The sequence below is a fragment of the Tachypleus tridentatus genome, chromosome 7 (assembly GCF_004210375.1).
Source record: "Tachypleus tridentatus isolate NWPU-2018 chromosome 7, ASM421037v1, whole genome shotgun sequence".
NCBI classification, from domain to species: domain Eukaryota; kingdom Metazoa; phylum Arthropoda; class Merostomata; order Xiphosura; family Limulidae; genus Tachypleus; species Tachypleus tridentatus.
In genome coordinates, this window is record NC_134831.1 from 146,117,234 (window position 1) to 146,136,822 (window position 19,589).

Consider the following 19,589-nt stretch of genomic DNA (forward strand, 5'->3'; position numbering starts at 1 on the left):
GGGTAGCTCAAGTGTTTAAGTTTCCTTTGTTTTGTGAAGTGTTTGTGTGTTATGTAAATGTCTCTTAGCTGTGCTTTTTAAAGTCTAATAGTTTCTGTTACTGCTTTATTTTGAAGTAGTCTACTTTAGTAAAGCTTTGAGTTAACTGCACAACTTCATCAATGATGATTTCTTTGGTATATATCAGGGTGGATTGAATACTAAAGATCAGTAATCAAATACAAATATGAATACTTCATATTTGGTCAACTCAACAGTATATCCTATCATGATTTCGTCTACTTTATCGTCATTGACCCGATACATCATGATCAGTTTCTAATCACTAGAATTTTTTGTCAAGAACTGAAGATGTGGTAATTCACTTGCATACTTCACTATCTAATGCACACTTTGACTTATTGTCCAAAACATTTTTACTAGAGTTGTCTTCAAATAACTTGAATAACATTTCTGTTACTATTGTAGTGCCAGCTTAATCTCTGTTCTCCTTCATTACTGATTAAGGCTTGTCTAGTAGTGTCACTTCGAAACCTTTTTCATCGTCTTCTGTAGCCAGCTAATCTTGTTCATGTAACGCTTGATTCTCAAACGTTTTTTCTCTAATCCTATGAATTTAGATCTATAATGTTCACTTTATAATTACCTAACCTCATTGATTGGTTAAACTAGTTCTACCTCTCGAGGTGAATTTCTGTATGTGGTGAAGGGGACCTCCCAGAAATGGTTCTGTACTTTCAGGACCTATTTTGGGATCTAAGCATTCACCCACGTCTTTGCCGTGCATGGTGACCTGTGAAGGGAAGGAGTGGCTCCTGGTGGTTGATGGGTCCAACTCCAACACACGACTTTGGCCTTGAATTTCTGTAGATGGGTAATTGGCTGGTCCACTTGGGCTAAGGTCAACCAAGTGCCAGTGTTGGATGTTCTCAGTGGGTGTTGTGGGCATTGTGTCTGATAATGGTGTTTGGGTATGGCACTCATGAAACTCTGGTGTTGCTGCAGTGTCCTTGTTTGGCATTGTAGTGTGTCCCCTCATAGGAGTCATGGTGGATGGGGGTCAATGGGCACTGAAATGTAGCATCTTTTCATGGATACTCCCATTTATGAAAAATAAATAAAAATGAAAAAAAATTGAAAAACATTATTGGAAAACGACCAAGCATGGATTACTGTTGTACAGTCAACTTTATGATCCACACATCTTTTACTCTATCTTTTACCCTAACTGGGTGGAGGAGAAAGAGGTGTAACAATTAAAGACTATAGATAGTATCTTCTACCCAGAGGCTCTGAAATTATTGTCCTCAACTCCATTTTAGATATATGCTGCTGCACTCCATTTCACTACCACAGTGAGTATGCAGACAGATATTTCCATGTTTCCAGCAGAGTCATTTGCAAACCATCTGAAGAATCTTTTACCCTCCATGATTAAAAGAGTTGAGAATCTTCGTGTACTTCCATATCTGTTCCTGCCACTCCTTCCATTGACTATCTGTTTCCACTTTCTTTAGCTTTGGGTTCAGGTGTTTCCTTGGGTCCATCCTCTTCTGCAGTTTTGTGAAGTAAAACGACCATTTGTTCACGTCCTCAATCACCAGAATCTTTATCCAGAGATAGAGACCTGCCTACTCGACCCAGGGCAGGATCTGTAGAGGTCGATAGATCTTCCTCCAATAAAGAAGAAAACATGGTCCAAAACAGAAGGGATCCCCATCATGTTCTACTCCATGTAAATAAAAATGGCCATTCTCATCCAGTGGAACTGTCGGGATTTTCGTTCAAATATAAATGGAATTAGGTTTTGATTGATTCTTACCATATTGTGTGTGTGTTTTTACAGGAAACCTTTCTAAAACCTGTTGATACAGTCACTCTTTGGCAGTTTTCTTTGTACAGAAATGGCAGGTTGTGTGATGGACGAGTGCATGGTGGGGTGGCATTGCTGGTTGATCAGCATGTGCCTATCCTGTCTTTGCCACTTGATACACCCTTGGAGGCTGTAGCTATCTGTGCTTCCGTGGATTGTACCATCACTATTTGTTCTCTCTACCTGGCTCCTGAGGATACATGTGATTAGTTAGACCTTGATGCTCTCATTGAGCAGTTACCATCTCCTCTTTTAATTCTGGGAGATCTTAATGGCATAATTCGCTCTGGGGTGGTGCTGATATTGATGGGAGGAGTCTTTTCATAGAGCATATGCTCTTGGATCACAACCTATCTCTCTTTAATACTGGTTCTTATACTTATTTTCATTCACCTAGTCAATCATTTACTGCTATAGATCTTTCTATCTGCTCCCATACTTTATTCTCCCACTTTTTGGGGGGGTTGACAGAAGTCTACGAGGCAGTGATCATTTTAAGAGACACTGGCCGTGGTTAATGCCTTCTGACCTGTATGCCTCGATGAAAGTTGGACCAGGCCAACTAGTCCTCCTTCACTGCTCTCTCAGAACTTGATCCTGCCATCGTCTATAAACCATCGATAGGTGACTACATGGCAGCAGTGACTGACTGTATTATCCAAGCAGCTGCTCAGTGTATTCCCAAAACCTCTACACGTTTCCCACAATTTCCTCGTGGCAGACATGACAAGGAAAGCTCAAAAATGGACTTGGGATACTTTTCATAGGTATCCCACACTTTCAAAATTGCATTTCATTTCATTGGGTCCGTGCACATGCTCGGCAAGTCAGACGCCAAAGCCAGGAGTCTTGGATTAAATATACACCTCTAGCATCTCTTCTACCACCAGTTCCAAAGTCATATGGGACAAGAATCGAAAGGTTAATGGACAATATACTTCTGTTCCTTTTGATCATGCTCTCTGATGGCCAGGAAGTTGCTGGTGCCCAGCACATCACCAATACTTGGCAAAAGCTTTTCTTGTGTATCTAGCATTTCTGCTTCATCTCCCACCTTTTTAGCCATCAAGACATAGGCAGAGCGATCACCTCTTTCCTTTAGGGCTAATCGTCTCTACGATTATAATCAACCCTTTATGCTGGTGGAACTCGATCTTGCTCTTCATCAGTCTGGCAGTACGTCAGTCCAACCTGGTGATAATTATTATGAAATGCTGTGCCATCTCTCTCACGTCTCTCTTGCTGTTCTTCTGGTTGTTTTAACCAGACCTGGCAGGAGAATGTTTTTCCTGATACCTAGGAATGATTCCAAGATTCCTTCAAACTACTGCCCAATTGCTTTAACGAACTGTCTCTGTAAGATCTTAGACAGGATGGTTAATTCTCGTTTTATTTGGTTCCTCGAATCAGACAACCTCCTTTCACCAACTCAGTGTGTTTCACTGTGGTGTGACAGCTCTACACCACGAACCACCTGATTCAACTTGAAAAGTCAATCAGAGAAGTCTTCCTCAAGCAATAACATCTTGTTTCTGTGTTGTTTACCTTGAGAAAGCTTATAATATAACGTGGAGATATAACATCTTGCGAGACCTTACCAGTTGCATGGCCGTTTACCCATTTTTTATTAAACTTTTTTATGAACCATCGATTTCAAGTCTGTGTGGGTTTGACACTTTCCTGTTATTTCCCTCAGGGCTGCATCTTTAGTGTTAAACTTTTCATTATAAAGATTAATGCCATCAGCAGACAAATCCCACTACAGTTGCAAATGGTTTCTTTGTCGACTTTCACATCTCATGTCAGTTGTGAAGCATGCGGTTTATTGAATGGCAGCTACAGATTGCCCTCACTCACTGACTGAAAAGGGCCACAGCAAATGGTTTTACCTTCTCTCATCTCAAAGCTGTTTGCATGCACTTCTGCCACAAACAGGGTATTCACCCAGATTTTGGGCTTATCTTTGATCATAAGCTGACCTTCATTCCACACATCAAACAGCTATGTGTCAAATGTACAAGGGCATTGAACATTCTCCTTGCCTCTCTTCCACCTCTTGAGGAGCAGATAAATATTGTATGCTAAAAATCTTTTGTGCCATTATTCGATCAAAACTGGACTATGGATCTCTGGTCTATGGCTCTGCCAAGACTTTGGCCTTGAAGAGGTTGGATCCTGTTCACCATCAGGGGCTCTAGCTGTGCACAGGGGGTTTTCTGCAATTTTTCAGTTCAGAGTTTGTACACTGAGTCTTGTGAACCTCCTCTATATCTTTGCTGTTTGCAACTGTTCACATATAAGCTATGCTTAGCTCTTTATTGTCTCTGGAATCGCTTCACGTTAGTTCTCACCTTGTTCTCGTTCATATTCAAAACTGAGTGGTACATTTCTTTCTATCCAAGTCACGTCGGTATTCACGGGAGCGAGCTTGCTGACATCGCAGCGAAGTTTGTCTGCACTGGTATTATCACTACCGTGTCTATCCCATATATGGACCATGGTCCTGTATTCATGTTTCGGCTCCGCGCCAGTTGGCAGTCGACTTGGAGTGAGCAAATTACAAGTTTTTCCTGATCAAATCTATTGTTCTTTGGCCGCTTTGTTTCCGTAAGGAAGTTGTTCTCACTAGGTTACGCATTGGTCACAGTTTCTGACTCATTGCTTTCTTTTATCTGGTACTGATGCACCGGTGTGTGACACTCAGGTCACAATAGCCCACATTTTTCTGTCATGTAGTCGTTACGATAGAGAGTGATGATACCATTTCAAAAATATTTTTACCATGGGCTCACCCTTGACGTTGGACAGTGTCATTGGCAATGGTGACACTGTACACCTCAGTTGTGTTTTTTAATTTTTGAGGGTCATTGGTCTTTTTAATTATGTTTAAGATTTTAATTTGAAAATTGGACGATTTTTTGTTTCAGCATGATTCATTTTTACATTTTTAGTGATTTTACTTTTTAAACCTTTTTTGGGGGGGGGTTATTTGGCGCAGTTATTTTTCCCAATAAACTTTAAACAACCAACCAACCAAATTAGTTCTAATTTGGTCATCAGTGTATTAAAAAAAATCAATCCACATTCTGCTTGGAGAGGTCACCGTCATCTAATTCAACTATTTCAGAGGCTTTTGAATAAAGACAAATTTCTATTGTTGCCTGGCGTTTTCTGGTTTTCTTTTGAATTTAAAATTTCATCAAATCCAATTTCTCAGATATTGTATATAACATTATAATTACAAGTACCACTATCAAGCATAATGTTATCATCACCGAATTAAACAGCTTTAACTTTTCTCTCATAATTTCTTTCTGCTTTATCTCCCAAACGGTTTACATACTGTCTCTGATACTTAACTCTACTCTCGTAAGGGGCAAGTCTCGAATTCCCTCAAATATCCCTGTCCTCTAGAGCCTGAATCTACATTTGTGCTCTGAATTAACTGTGATTCTTTTCATAATTAGCAGTTTTTATTTCAATCAGGTATTCTTATATTTAATAGCGTTTCTGTGTAGTTAGTTTTACTTCTAAAAGTAGAAAGTAACGTCACTTCTTGACCACGAATGGAACAATTTCTAGCCAATCTAAGGTATCCACTATTTCTTAACTATTTCAGGCTGGTGATCAAATTAAATTGATGCACGTTTGATTTACGGCATACCACTGATAAGGTAAGTTTATCTTTTACATCAAATAATCAAGTTCCTGTAAAAGTAGAATGGCTTACGGATAATTACTGTATTTTTACATAGCTCAGCTATTCTATCCGTAATTCCAGCAACATTACGTAATTAAAAGTTATTATGGATACTGAATAAATTTCTGAATTAGGATCACGTACTCGCATGGGGCCTATACATTTTAACATATCTTCCTCTTGCCATTTCTAAATAAGTATGCTGACCACTTGAAACAGCAATGTATGGGTTTTCATTTTCTATGGTTGAAGCTAACGAGTGGTTTAAATATTAAGGGTAAAGGTATGATCCTATACAATTTAAACATTCTTAGCACGGCTGTTTTTACATCAGCCTATGTATAATACATGTAAATCTGTTTACTATACATAAGAATTACAAACTGTAAATGTGGAAGTAACCTTCCTTCAATTTCGTCTAACACTGTAATTTACTTGTAGGTATAAAGTATGAACTCAACTTCCTATACACAGCTACGTACAATGCTTGTAATAATTTAGGTAACTCAGTTCTGATTTTTCCAATTGTAAACGATAACTGTTGTAAGTTATTCTAAATCCTAGAATTGAAAACTAACATTACAGTCCTTGCCTTACGAAGCTCAGTCTTTCTTACTCTGGTATGTATCAAGGTGTTAGTAATATTTACTAGTGTTTGAAATTCTCTTGGTCATCTAACTCAAGTGTTTGATTTAACAAAGTCATTATAGTCGTTTGTTCACCTTTCAAATGAATCTTTTCTCTGGAAACCTGTCTCTGATGTTTTACCTTCTTGTTTAATTCACGTAAATCGTTTGTGGGTGCCGTTTGAACAAAACTTTTAAAACACTTCCACCTGCATTTATTAAATCACGTTTCTGTTGAGTTGATCCTAAATCGAAACGTTATTTTAATATCTTTCAACTCTTGTCACGGATCGTCTATTTCAACAAGATATCATCTAACTAATGCCTGATAATTCTTAATCAATCCTTTTTGGGAGATTCTCACTAAACGTAAAATAACTATTTCCTGATTTTTCATATGATATGACGTCATATTTTCTGAAACTCTGTCATCGAAACTAACACGAGTACTGGTGTCAAACACTACTAGTTCCTCTTATATCCAACTGACAACTGAACATATTGCGGAAACGGTATATCTTCGACAATTATACACTTATCTCTAGATAATATAAACTTTTCTTCTTTAACAAAAATCATACCTATCTTATTCCAGAACAATACTTACCTTCTGTCCAGCAATGTTTCCGATCATCAACAGCACAACGCTCCCGTTGAACCTGAAGATATGTCTATTACAAATATGCATAAAAATATATGCCTCATAAACCTATGTAAACATAACGATACACGTATATGTCTTATTCTACATGGTGTTCGGAAAGTCACTGTGCAGTTTTGTAATCATATTTTATTCAGTCTATTTCGAGCCAGCAACTAATAGTGGTGATTAGAAACAAAATAAGGAGGATCCCAAGCCTGTATTGATGCCAACGGGGGTCACTTTCAACATTGTTTATAATTGTCATTCATATTTACCTCCTGTATTCTGTATTGAATCATGTCTGTTAATAAATATATAAGTGCACAGTGACTTTCCGAACACCCTGTACTTACTAAATTCAGATTTGCAACTTCAATTAAAACTTTCTAATACGCTATCGTTTTCTTTATTAGTTTACACTAACTATATTAGTATTATTTTTAGGTCTATGTACAATCAGTTGAGGACTGAAGCTCATTCACCTCCTAATAGTGGTAGATGATAGTTCTATTTGACTCAGTATAGGACCATGTGATCTCAGGATGTAGTAATGAGTAACTGTATAAACTTGGCTCATTGCTGGGGTACTTAAAACACTATCTTCAAGTGCCGGGAAACTAACGTCACTATCAGCACTACTTGGTGGGTGGAGCACAGATGGCCAATTGTGTAGATTTGTTCTTATTGTAACCAACCAAGGACGATGTAAGGCACTGATCTATAGTTATAGTAATTTAATTTTAACTAACAGTATTCGTGACTGTTAAAAAATTATCTCCAGACAAAATGTAATGAGATGATACCATGGTGTTTAAAATATCAGCAGCTACTGCATTGAAATGTGACTCGAATATTCAAAAAAGAGCATTAACTGCAGCTTTGATATGGAAGTTTATACACAAGAAACTTCATAACCAAGAAGGTCCGGCATAGCCAGGTGATTAAGGCACTCCACTCGTAATCTGAGGATTGCGAGTTCGAATTTCCGTCGCACCAAACATGCACGCCCTTTCAGCCGTGGGGAGTTATAATGTAACAGTCAATCCCACTATTCGTTGGTAAAAGAGTAGCCCAAGAGTTGGCGGTGGCTGTTGATGACTGGTGAGATAGACTGAAATTAGTGTAGTTATCTACGTTTTGTTATAGCAAAATACTGTACTATCCACATGTGGAGTAGTTATTAATTCTTAAGTTACGGTACTAACTTAAACAACACTGTATAACAGTACTATAATAGCCATTTCAGTCATTGGCTATCATATATATACATATATGCAGTACTGAAATAACAGATTAGCATACTTATTTTTTCTCGATTGCTTTTCTGTAAATAACTTATGTACAGTTTCGAGTTTGGTTGCAGTGTCATGATGATTTTGTAATGAAGCTAGAGCACTGAGCTTTTCTTCGGTTCGTGTACACCTCAGGTAATCGTTCAATCCGGCTGAGAACAGATGCAGAACGTTCACATAAACAATAACTCAGTGGCAGTGTGGCAGAGCATCATCAATATAGAGATATCTGGTACACTGAAGCATGCTCTGGAGAATGTCTTGAAGACATATGGAAAACCACCATGTCTTCATCGATGAAGTTCTTCATAAAAGATGTCAGGATTTGGTAAATATTCCCTGTAAAAATGTATAGCCTGCCTGATATTATAGATAGAAAGCGATGGGCTTGTCGCTGACTAGCTTGTGGCATGCTAACAATAATATTAGATTTGTTTCCAATATTACTGTTGTGCCTGAAGATACGGTGTGAATAATCATCTACGCTCATTCTCAGTGAAGTTAGCTCTTTACAGCATTGTTATATTAGGTAGTTCGGTCGACCCCGACGTAAGTGCTGTGTTGAACGCACCAAAATAATTTTGGCATATCTTAGCTTTAATAATCTTCAACTTAATCCATAGATTACAATATCTGAACTAACCGGAACTTCCTAAGACATAGTATAATGTAAGGTAAACCTTTCTTATGTTATCTTAGCAATTTTGCTTTATTCTCTACATAAACTTGCAAAACAGGAAATAACAGAAAGGTTGCATATTTCGCATGAACAAAATTTTTTTCACAAAACAAAGTATCCGATATATATTTTACTGTGAAGTTTTTACAAAGTTAAGCAGCAAAAATCTGGATTATTTTCATACAAAATTATTGATAGGTGTCACATAACAACAGAGTTGTTTCCTCTTGGGGCTTTATTGCCTGGGTGAAGTTTCCACAGAACTCTGACTATTTCAACTGGTGCCCTCTAGAAGATATATAAAATCATGACAAATTTACCCAATACATATCAGAATACCAACACCTAACAAATAAATTATAAAAAACACTTTAATATTTTATTACTAACAAACTTATCGTATTCACAAAAGCTACACTGAACTTTCTGTACGGTTTAGAGAATAATGCTATCCCCTTTTTCATAATTTCCGATCTTTCTGTTTGTTTTGTTACGTATTATAATTTATTTCCTGACAGCCCCAGTGGCACAGCGGTATATCTGCGGATTCTCAACGCTGAAAACCGAGTTTCGATACCCGTGGTGGGCAGAGCACAGATAATGGGCTATTATGTAGCTTTGTGCTTAATTCGAAACAAAACCATTTCCTGAAGAGTCTCCAATTTGTTGTGTTACGCACATTACATTTTACTATTTCAATTAACCGGAAACTTGAATTTGAATTCAGTAGTTAATTAACTGTTAATATGTATCAAATTTATGGCATTTACCAACAAGATTGATTGATACATACAAATTTCTTTTTTATCACGGCCTAGTATGTCTATGTGGCTAAGGCACTCGACTCGTAATCCGAGTGTTGCTGGTTCGAATTTCCGTCACACCAAATATGCTCATCCTTTTAGCCGTGGGGTCTTTAAAATGTGACGATCAATCCCACTATTCGTTGGTAAAAGAGTAGCCCAAACGTTGGTGCTGGGTAGTGATGACTAGCTGCTTTCTCTCTTGTCTTACACTACTAAATTAGGGGCGGCTAGCGCAGATAGCCCTCGTGTAGCTTTGCGTGAAATTAAAAAACAAATTTATTTTAATATACAAACAAACATATCAATTTATAGTCACGGTTATAACTAAGTTATTACAAATAATGGTTTATATACAAGAGATTTACAAATTTACAGACAATACTGATTCTTATATACGGTCCGGAACTAAATATTTTATCGAATATCCAGATACACGTCGAACAAATTAATTCTGAGTTGGTAATGTCACACTTCGCTTAAGCTGTCTAGCTGTCGTTTCTCGATTGGCCTCATACCGCTTACAAGTTCACTTCTTACTGAGGAACACATTTAATGTCGTTGTAAAAACATCTGAAGTAATTCACTGAAGTTAAACGGTTTGTAATGATAGGAATGTATGTTTTTCTAATAGCAAAGCCACATAAGGCTATCTGCTAAATCCAACGAAGGAAATCGAACCCCTAATTATAGCGTTGTAAATCCGTAGACTTACCGCTGTACTAGCGGGGAGCATAATGATAGGAATATATAAACGTTCCTGGTCAAATTCAGTAGTTTTCAGATTAATAGGCATTAATCACAATTAAAGCTTCCTAGGCCTATAGCGTACTGACTGTAGCTGTCCAATAATATTACTACTACCGTCTCTCGTCTAGCCGCTTTTTATAGGAATCAGGCGAGTTTGCAGGAATTTCAATAGTACTGTTGATTTTTACTTTCAAGAACCTTCTACAAATTCCGAATACAGGCAGGACTTGCGCAATGCAGAGCCAACAATATATTTTACAAGGAAAAAATCTGTAGCGAAACAAGCGAAAACACTAAAATAAATGTACAACAGTAAATCGTTTACAGTTTGCGTAATGACTCGTAACAGCACTTAAATTATTAAATATTTTAATTGTTTGTTTTTTGAATTTCGTGCAAAGCTACACGAGGGCTATCTGCGCTAGCCGTCCCTTACTTACTAATGTAAGCCAAGAGGGAAGGCAGATGGGCATCACCACCAATAACCAACTCTTGAGCTACTCTTTTACCAACGAATAGTGGGATTGACCGTCACATTATAACGGCCCCACGGCTGAAAGGGCGAGCATGTTTAGTGCGATGGAGATTTGAATCCGCGATCTCTAGAGTAGGAGTCTTAACCCACCTAGCCATGCCGGGCCAAATATTTTCATCATCAATTATAAGTTTATATCAACTGCATATGATTTAATTATGCACATTATACTTCGTTAGCACGAAATGTTCCATGTTACTTTTCATTCTAGAAATTATTACAGAAAAGCGTGTTTTGTAACGCGTAGAATTTTTAACCTGAAAAAAAAATCAAGAGAATCGTTGTAGTTTTCAAAATAAGATCATAAAACTGCTGATAGATGTTTCATTAACGTTTCTCCATATTCTTCTTTTAGTGACTTTCGTTCTCAGACTTGCTTCATCATATTTGTTCAAACGATGTCATTTATGTATGCAAATTATCATTCTATTTTAAACTCAGATAAGATTTAAAACAACAGAACGGGCGTTTTATAAGACGTCATTCTACTGCTTGATAAGGAGAATAGCGAAACTTTAAGTATGGTATTTAAAAACTTTAAAGGGAGAATAGGAAATATGATTTATGTTCTTCTTACTTCCGAGAAGATCCGTTTAGAGGGTTTACTTTGGTTGATCGAAGAAATAGTTCCCTTCTGTTATTGCTTTTTCTGCTCTGCCAGAATTCAGGGACTACGATAGACACAGAGTTCTCAGTCCAATGAACTTGTAAGGAATAAATTAAATCAATGTTTTTCTCAAGTTTACAAGATATTTTAATGTGTTTCCTGGTTTTAAAGTCCCATTCCTAAAATAAATGCAAATGCGTGTTTCTATAGCATGATAAATTATATCTTTTTATTGTATTAACCTGTTGACTGCCAAGTATTTTAGCTACTACAATATAACTCTAATGCCTCTTCATTTTGTAACTTTTTCGTGACGCCATTTTGGATCGAAAGTGAAATATTTTGTAAGTAGGTCAAATGCATGTATGATGCTGACATCTAGTTTTAAAGTTAGGTATTACTGAGAACGAAATAACTCGTCCGTGGCACTGTGTTACCGATCGGCTTGGACGAATTATCTCGTCTACGGCACTGAACAGATTAATGAAGTAAGATACCGTTTACATTTTAAAAATCTGTATATGTATGAACGTTCTCACACATATACATAAAAATAATTACAGCTGGTTTATTTTTGCATTACAAATATCTTCACTCTAGCTTCCCATTCTTTCTGTAATAATAGAAACTTAAAAATAAATACAGCTCACATTTTTCCAATGCCAAAATTTCTGGAAATTGTTATACACGTAAACGTACACAGGTAGAACTGAAATAGAAACCCTTATAACATTGGACATTTCGAAAGCCCTCGGGTCACAAGGGTTTCTATTTTAGTTTTATCAAGACTTCTTGGACCTACGTGTTTTTAGCACATCATGGACGTACAAAGGTAAATATACAGATATTTGTGCGGTAAGAGTATGGAGGAGGTGATTACTTACAACAGCTGCAAGATCAGTATGTTATAAGTAAGTAACAATAGTCATTAAAAGATATTAATGGGTTTATGGTGTTCTAGTATTAGAATTCTGTGATTACCGTTTGTTTGTTTTTGTTTAAGTGGCGTTCTTCTGTATAGTTATTCTTGTGTTGTACAATTTCAAGACAAATTCCGTGTTTTAGAATTTTTACAATATTTTCAAAGACAGAAAATAAAATTAAAAAATGCAGGAATTAGTCTGTTAATATCAATTAATATCAAATTAATAATTTCACCTCTTATGATATGAATGAGTACAAAACCAGGTCACTGTATCCGTCAGTGTTAAGTGGTTTAATTGGTTAATGTTTTAAACCTTAAAGCGTTATACTTAATTTTTATCTATACATCTTATGGTGTTTGTTAAGAATGTTTTATATTAATAATATATTAATTATTAAAAGGTGAAAATGGATAGAGTGGGTCCAAACATAAAATTATGAAAAGAAAGTCTACAACAAACACATTTTGACTCAATTTCTGACCTAAAACTATAAATTTCAAATTACTTTTTGTTTAATTTATAATATTCCTTTGTACAATGTTAGAAAACAATTTTTTAATTTTTTTTTTAAAAGACAATGGAAACAAACACATGCAAATCAACAGGCTTCAGCACTTAATCATCATTTAAATGAGAGTAGGTAATCAACCTGTCAATAAGGGATATTTTCATATTGTCGTCAGAACCATTTATTGCAACCTGCAGAAAACCTCTCAGGCTTGTACTATTTACTGGTTTAGCTTGTACACAAATAAATATATATACTAACATTCATTATATTTTCTATTGAAGTGTTTCATTACTACGTGGAAGTCAAATGTCAACAATAGTGTTATCAATAGTACAATTTAAATTTAACGTTTCGAGTTGACACATTTTACTTTTAGTTTTGACATAGAATTTTAGATATTGAAGTTTTAGTCATCACATAATATGGAATTTTTAGTCATTCATAGAAACATTACACTACTTTGTAAAGATCCGTTAATTTAGATGATCCGTACAAATGTTTAGAAATGTTTTTACCTCAAACACACAAAATTTTGTAATAAAAGTAATGAGAGGCAGTCAGGCAACAGATCCTGGTTCCAGTCCTGGTAGTCTCATTCATTTTTCATAATATATCGGAGACTCACAGTTTATACTTTAGCTAGGTTATGTAACACTAACACAGATGTTTAATGTTTAACTTGATAAGATAATATTATTTAAAAAAACAAAATAACTATGCTAATGTTAACTTCAAGCAAATGAATGTTTCGAATATATAATCTTATATATGTATCTGTTATAAATACCTGAGCAAAAAATTCATATGAAGTTTCAGCAAATAGTAAACAAAATTCATACAACAGAATGGCTCGTTAGATGTTGTTCTCAGAATTGTTTATTTCCTCTGTTGGGGAAGAAATCAACATGGCCGACAAGTTCATTTGGGCGTAAACTTAGAACAGATTAAATTATCTTGTTCAGAAAATGATAAGAATCATTTACGTCTGTCATGTATAGTTTCTCTTTATTAATATTTTACAATTTTCAATTTTATGTCCAGTATTTACCTCTTGAAATTTATATAATATCTGACTCTTACATTAAACAACTAACAGACTAAGCCGTGTTGTAATTAATCAACATACAAATGTTTATAAATGTCCAAAAGTATTCTACATATTAAGATTTGGACGAAAAATTATTTTCCACAAATGTAGCTTTTAGATTCCTACGAGTAAGATCCTGCCTTGAACAATTTTGTGTATAAAGAAAATTTTATTTTTATAGCAAATTCTAATGCAATTATCAGCTCTTAGACGCGACCTAGCGGCTCGTAGAATGACTTTGAGTGTTGTTTTAAGTACAAACTTTTAGCTCATAGCTCCGTCATCTTTTGGCCAATATGAGATCTAATTACAGTTTTGGACTAAGAAGGTCATACCCTTTCGATTGAATATTTGACCAAGCCCAAACTATGATAGGTTAATTTACTCTGATGTTGCTTGAAAGAATTTATACTTGAAGGTATGCAGGTAAAGATGCTGATAAGTAATGAAACTGAACCAAGTATGCGCGCCCTCCACGATTGGCATTGCTGGCGCACCAAAATATAGTTAAACGAAAAAAAAGGCCACTAAGATGAATTTATTCTAATCCTGCCTGAAGGATTTTCAAGTACCGCGGCTGTTCAGGATTCCCTCTTCTTTAAAAATAACTTAACAACTGTGCGTTCAATAATGTAAGATGTCCAGTAGTTGAATGAACTGGTTAGTGCTGCCATAAAAAATATCAAAATTACAATAATAATATTCCGATAGTTACCGAAAAGCAATGTTTTGCTGCTGTCCGTGTGGATCACATCAACAAATTCCGCATCACTCCGATCCAGACGAACATTTTCAGTCGTGCCTGTGAAGAAAGATCCAGCTGGATCTAGTCTTGAGGTTTAAACGACTCGTGTTTTCAATTACAAAATATCGGTGGCATATAAAGAGAAACTGTAAACACATTGAAAAACTCAATTATACAGAAGATAACCATGTAGTATTCAAGGTGAGTTTGTAACTATCGGCATTTAAATTACTTTCGATATTTATTAAACATGTATAAAATACCAAATACTGATAGAGTCACAAAGACATGACATATGTAGTTATTGATAAAAATATTAACTGTTACACAGACTAGTCAATTTAAGCACACACCTCCTATTTACAGAACTTCACAAGCTAACAGGGAGTGGGGAAAAAAGATTCCCCTCTCTAAAATGTTGTTCATTGTTGTATCTTTCACTAAATAACAGAGAAATATGTAAAACTAAAAACATTAGAATGCACTCGAAAAATCTGTTTAAATATGATCACAAATCCTCATTTTAACACTAGATTTTGTAAATACCTGAACTGTTCATAATTTTAGTTACATTTTCTCATAAAAACTGTTGTGCGCGTGCTGTAGTTTCTTAGATCTTCTCATTACAATTAGCCTACAAAATGATCAAACAAGTTTCTATGCCGTAATCGAACGTATAAATTAAACTCTAACACAAACCAGTATCACAATATTTAATCGGCATTCCCTTGGATTTCAGTACTGCTTCACATCGATGAGGCATGCTTTCCATGAGTTTGTGCAGATATTCCTGAGTGATTGACTTTTGTTATTCTTTGAGTACTTCGAAAAGTTCATCTTCCTTGTTTGACTTGCGATCTTTCTTTATTTGGTTTAATTCAGCCCGCCCCCAGTGGCACAGTAGTATGTCTGCAGACTCACAGCGCTAAAAACCGGGTTTCAATACCCGTGGTAGGCAGAGTACAGATAGTCCATTGTGTAGCTTTGTGCTTAATTCTAAACAAACAAATTAACTCAGTTCATAAATGTGCAATGGGATTGATATCAGGTGATTCACCTGGCCATTCCATAATTTTAATTCTCTAATTTCTAAGATGTCTTTTAACGATTCCACAATTGCAGAGAAACTTGTTTGATCATTTTGTAGGCTAACTGGAATAAGAAGGTCAAAGAAACTGTGGGAAATGCACAACACTTTTTATGAGAATGTGTAACATTGTGAATAGTTCAGGTATCTAGGAAAACCAGTGTTAAAATTAGGATTTGAGGTCCTATTTGAACAGATATCGTAGAATGCGTTTGAAAAACATATAGGTATTTACATATATTTATGTTATCTAATAATAGATATAACAAATTAACATTTTCAAGTGGGGCACTTGTTTTTGTCCACACCCTGTATGTGTTTGATAATTTTATCGTTGTTCGAGAGTCTTCCTTCAATGGCATCTTTTACTTAAAACAAGATTGTCAGAATTTGAGTTTTAAGGCTTTTGTTTAGTTTGAAAGACACATTCAGCGGACCCACACTGTCTTCATTAAGATGACATTCTAACTTACAACGATAAATTATTCAGGCGTATTTTCTGTTACCACAAAAACATAACAGAATTACCAGAATTCTTCTCACTTTGTTTAGTCGTTCTCCGGCATAGCCAGCCACATGTGGTCCAAGACTGTGGCCAATAAGGTGGACATTGTCTAAAGAGATGCATTTGAGTTCCTGTGATCTATAAACAAACAAATCTTCTTAAACTGGAGAGTTCATAATTTTTTGTTCGGGGTTTGTTTCAGATATTTCTTAAATTTTCGTTTTCTTTCAGGTTAAGTGTAAACTTCTTTGTGAAACTTTAACTCCATTATTTTCTTGCAGTATATATGATGTATTGTTTTACGAACAAGTGAAATACAGCCAAAATACAACATAAATTGCATGAACTTGAATTGTTCCATCTGAACAATATTTCTTTTCTTTTTTTCGAAAGTCGCAGGGTATTATAATATTAGTATACATAAACAATCCTCCGTATAAATGGTTTTGAAGAGAAGGAAAATTATAAATTAATAATTTTAAAACTTAATGGTAAACCACATTAAACAGATTAGGATTTCTTACCCTACACGTGCACGCAACTTTCAACTTAATTTTTTGCAATATAATTTCACTGTTTTGTTGGCAAACCGCCACTGACTTTAATTATTTGAAGGTCTGGCACAATCTATAAACATTGAAATTGTTACAAGTATAATTTTAATTGAACTAGTGGGTTGGATGTGAAACTGATTGATGCCACAACTTGTTTTGTTTACTTGCTATGTAAGAAATAATTTTGGCAATAAGTAGATACATGTTATCTATATAACATACATACATGGTGGTACTTGATTGTTTAATATTCTGAGTATGTGTTTCTGATATATTGTAAAGCTCAGTCAAGGTTAAAACACTCTCCACCATAATTATAACTTAGCCAATGATAAACCACACTTCCCCCTCTAATTCTATCCAGTTGGCAAATACTTATTCAACAGTCAATAACTATTAATAAAGCTTTCATAGTCATTCTTCAGAAATGTTCGTGTTAACACACAATATTCATTTTGGTTTTGAATAATTCGTCACCTAAATTAAACCAGCTTTTTCGCTGGTAGGCTTCAGATAATCGACAAAAAATCATCTTTCTTTTTTATACTTATTAGCAACTTATTGTTGTCTTGTTAGAGCAGTTTTATTATTTGTACTATTATTATTAAACAGGTTTGTTTCATCCCTCAGTTTATATTGTTTCTGAATCCAAACAATAAACTAGTTAAGTTAACTTATCAACGTGATTTCAAATGTTCAGATGATTCATTACATGGTTTGACCATGTTATGTTTACCTGTAAGCAACTAATCAACAGGGCTATCTCAGCTCCTACAAGTCATATATTTGCTACTGCTTGGTAGTATGGAAACCAGCTTCCTTTGCTCCAGTCAACTTAGATTATATTGTAATAATATCCTTGTTTTAGATATTCATCCTTCATGTTCTATAGAAAGTAAACATATTATTGTTTGTGTACGTAAAATCATTTTGTGTACATTTTAAGCACAGAGTAAAATATATATTCAAAGTATTGTCGTTTAAACTTACCAGTTTCCACACAAACTGTATTACATTCTAAATATCATTAAAACTTACATTTCTTTTTCTGACACAAATAAAAATATTATATTTTGTAACTAAACGGAATGTTAAAATAAATCATTTCAATAACCATTTTAAGTAGAAAAAATGGAAAATAATTAACAATTAATATTTATAAATAGAGGTGCTCTTTAATTTTCATTTATTAAATAATATACATAATTTAACAATGTAATAAACAATATCATACAATGAAAAGCACAAAGTTTAAAAATTGTTTTGTCTCATGTATTTCAATGAGGAACTTAGTTTTAGCCATATTTCAGAATTAAAACATAGAAAAACTCGAGGGCTATCTGTGCTAGCCGTCCCTAATTTAGCAGTGTAAGACTAGAGGAAAGGCAGCTAGTCATCACCACCCACCGCCAACTCTTGGGCTACTCTTTTACAAACGAATAGTGGGATTGACCGTCACATTATACACCCCCACGGCTGGGAGGGCGAGCATGTTTAGCGCGACGCGGGCGCGAACCCACGGATTACCAGTCGCAATTTACCCGATTGGCCAAGGAAAGCATGAAGAACATAAACAGTTATTTAAATAAAGCCTGAGTTCTGTGAGGTTTATTAAGTGTTGTTAAATTCTTTCTGATTACTTCTTTAAAAAACATTTATTTGGACTTGAGTGTAGAAGTTTCTTTAAGGCAAGACCAAAATACGTACCACTAAAATTAGGATAAGCATCTATGATGTAATGAAATACACAATACGTCACTATATAAAGTCTTTAACTGTTCACATTTTGAAACGATTGTGCTAATATGTATTTCACACAGACATTCACGATCAGAAAAACATTATAAACGATTGCAAGCTATTGAGACACATTGCATAATTAAAAGATACATATCATTCAGGTTTATCTTGTATCCATATAACTTAATTGGTATTATTTATTATTATCTCACGTTTTAGTCTCTTCAAAATGTTTCTGAATGAATATCCACTAGTTGATCCATGAGTTGAAACTGCTACCAAGGAAACCAGTACCATGAATAAAACAAAACCATGTCCCTCAACAAGAAACATCCTTGAGCTGAAACTTAACACTGCTGTCTCTGTTTAGTTACTGATCGTCTGCTAAATTAAGTGATACTTATATAATATGTGAGCTCATTTTGTCACGATTATCTTGAGGCCTGTCCTTCTTCCAGTGATTCTCATTCCCCTAATGAGTTATTCCCAAGGTAAGCAAGATTGTTTCTAGTGTTGCCTCATTGCATCATAAACGTTTTATTTCCCTACAACAGAGCAAGATAAGGTGTTCTCAAGGCAAACCACGCTGTTTTCAGCATTAACTCACTGTGCAAAAATATACGGACTCGATTCACATCGATTTATGACGTTACTTTTAACGACATTAGAAAAAGTATGCTATTTCCCTCGTGTTCTGAGAAGTTAGATCGAAATAAGCCTTAAAAATCAACAATAGAAATGTATACGTTATTTTACGGTTTATTTGTATTTCTCAACAGTACTCTGATCTTATGGTTTTAATTCATGAGAAAAACACAAATATGGAGTAAGATTTGATTCCTCATTTGTTTCACAGCAAAACCACAGTGGATTTCAACATTCTAAAACCTTAGTGTTATCATTATCCTTCTGGGTGACATAAAAGT

The 19,589-nt window shown here is 35.2% G+C and overlaps 1 long non-coding RNA gene across 2 annotated transcripts; it reads right to left on the reverse strand.

Annotated features, from left to right (window-relative positions):
• Positions 1-11,473: 11,473 nt before the first annotated feature.
• Positions 11,474-17,808, reverse strand: LOC143258157 (uncharacterized). 2 transcript variants are annotated; one of them, XR_013032166.1, is made up of 3 exons: positions 17,660-17,808; positions 14,748-14,923; positions 11,474-11,572 (listed from the first exon to the last, which is right to left on the reverse strand). It is a non-coding gene; the product is annotated as an uncharacterized LOC143258157 (long non-coding RNA). The 2 variants fall into 2 exon arrangements; XR_013032165.1 differs by lacking the exon at positions 11,474-11,572 and having other exon boundaries at positions 13,934-14,923.
• Positions 17,809-19,589: the final 1,781 nt, after the last annotated feature.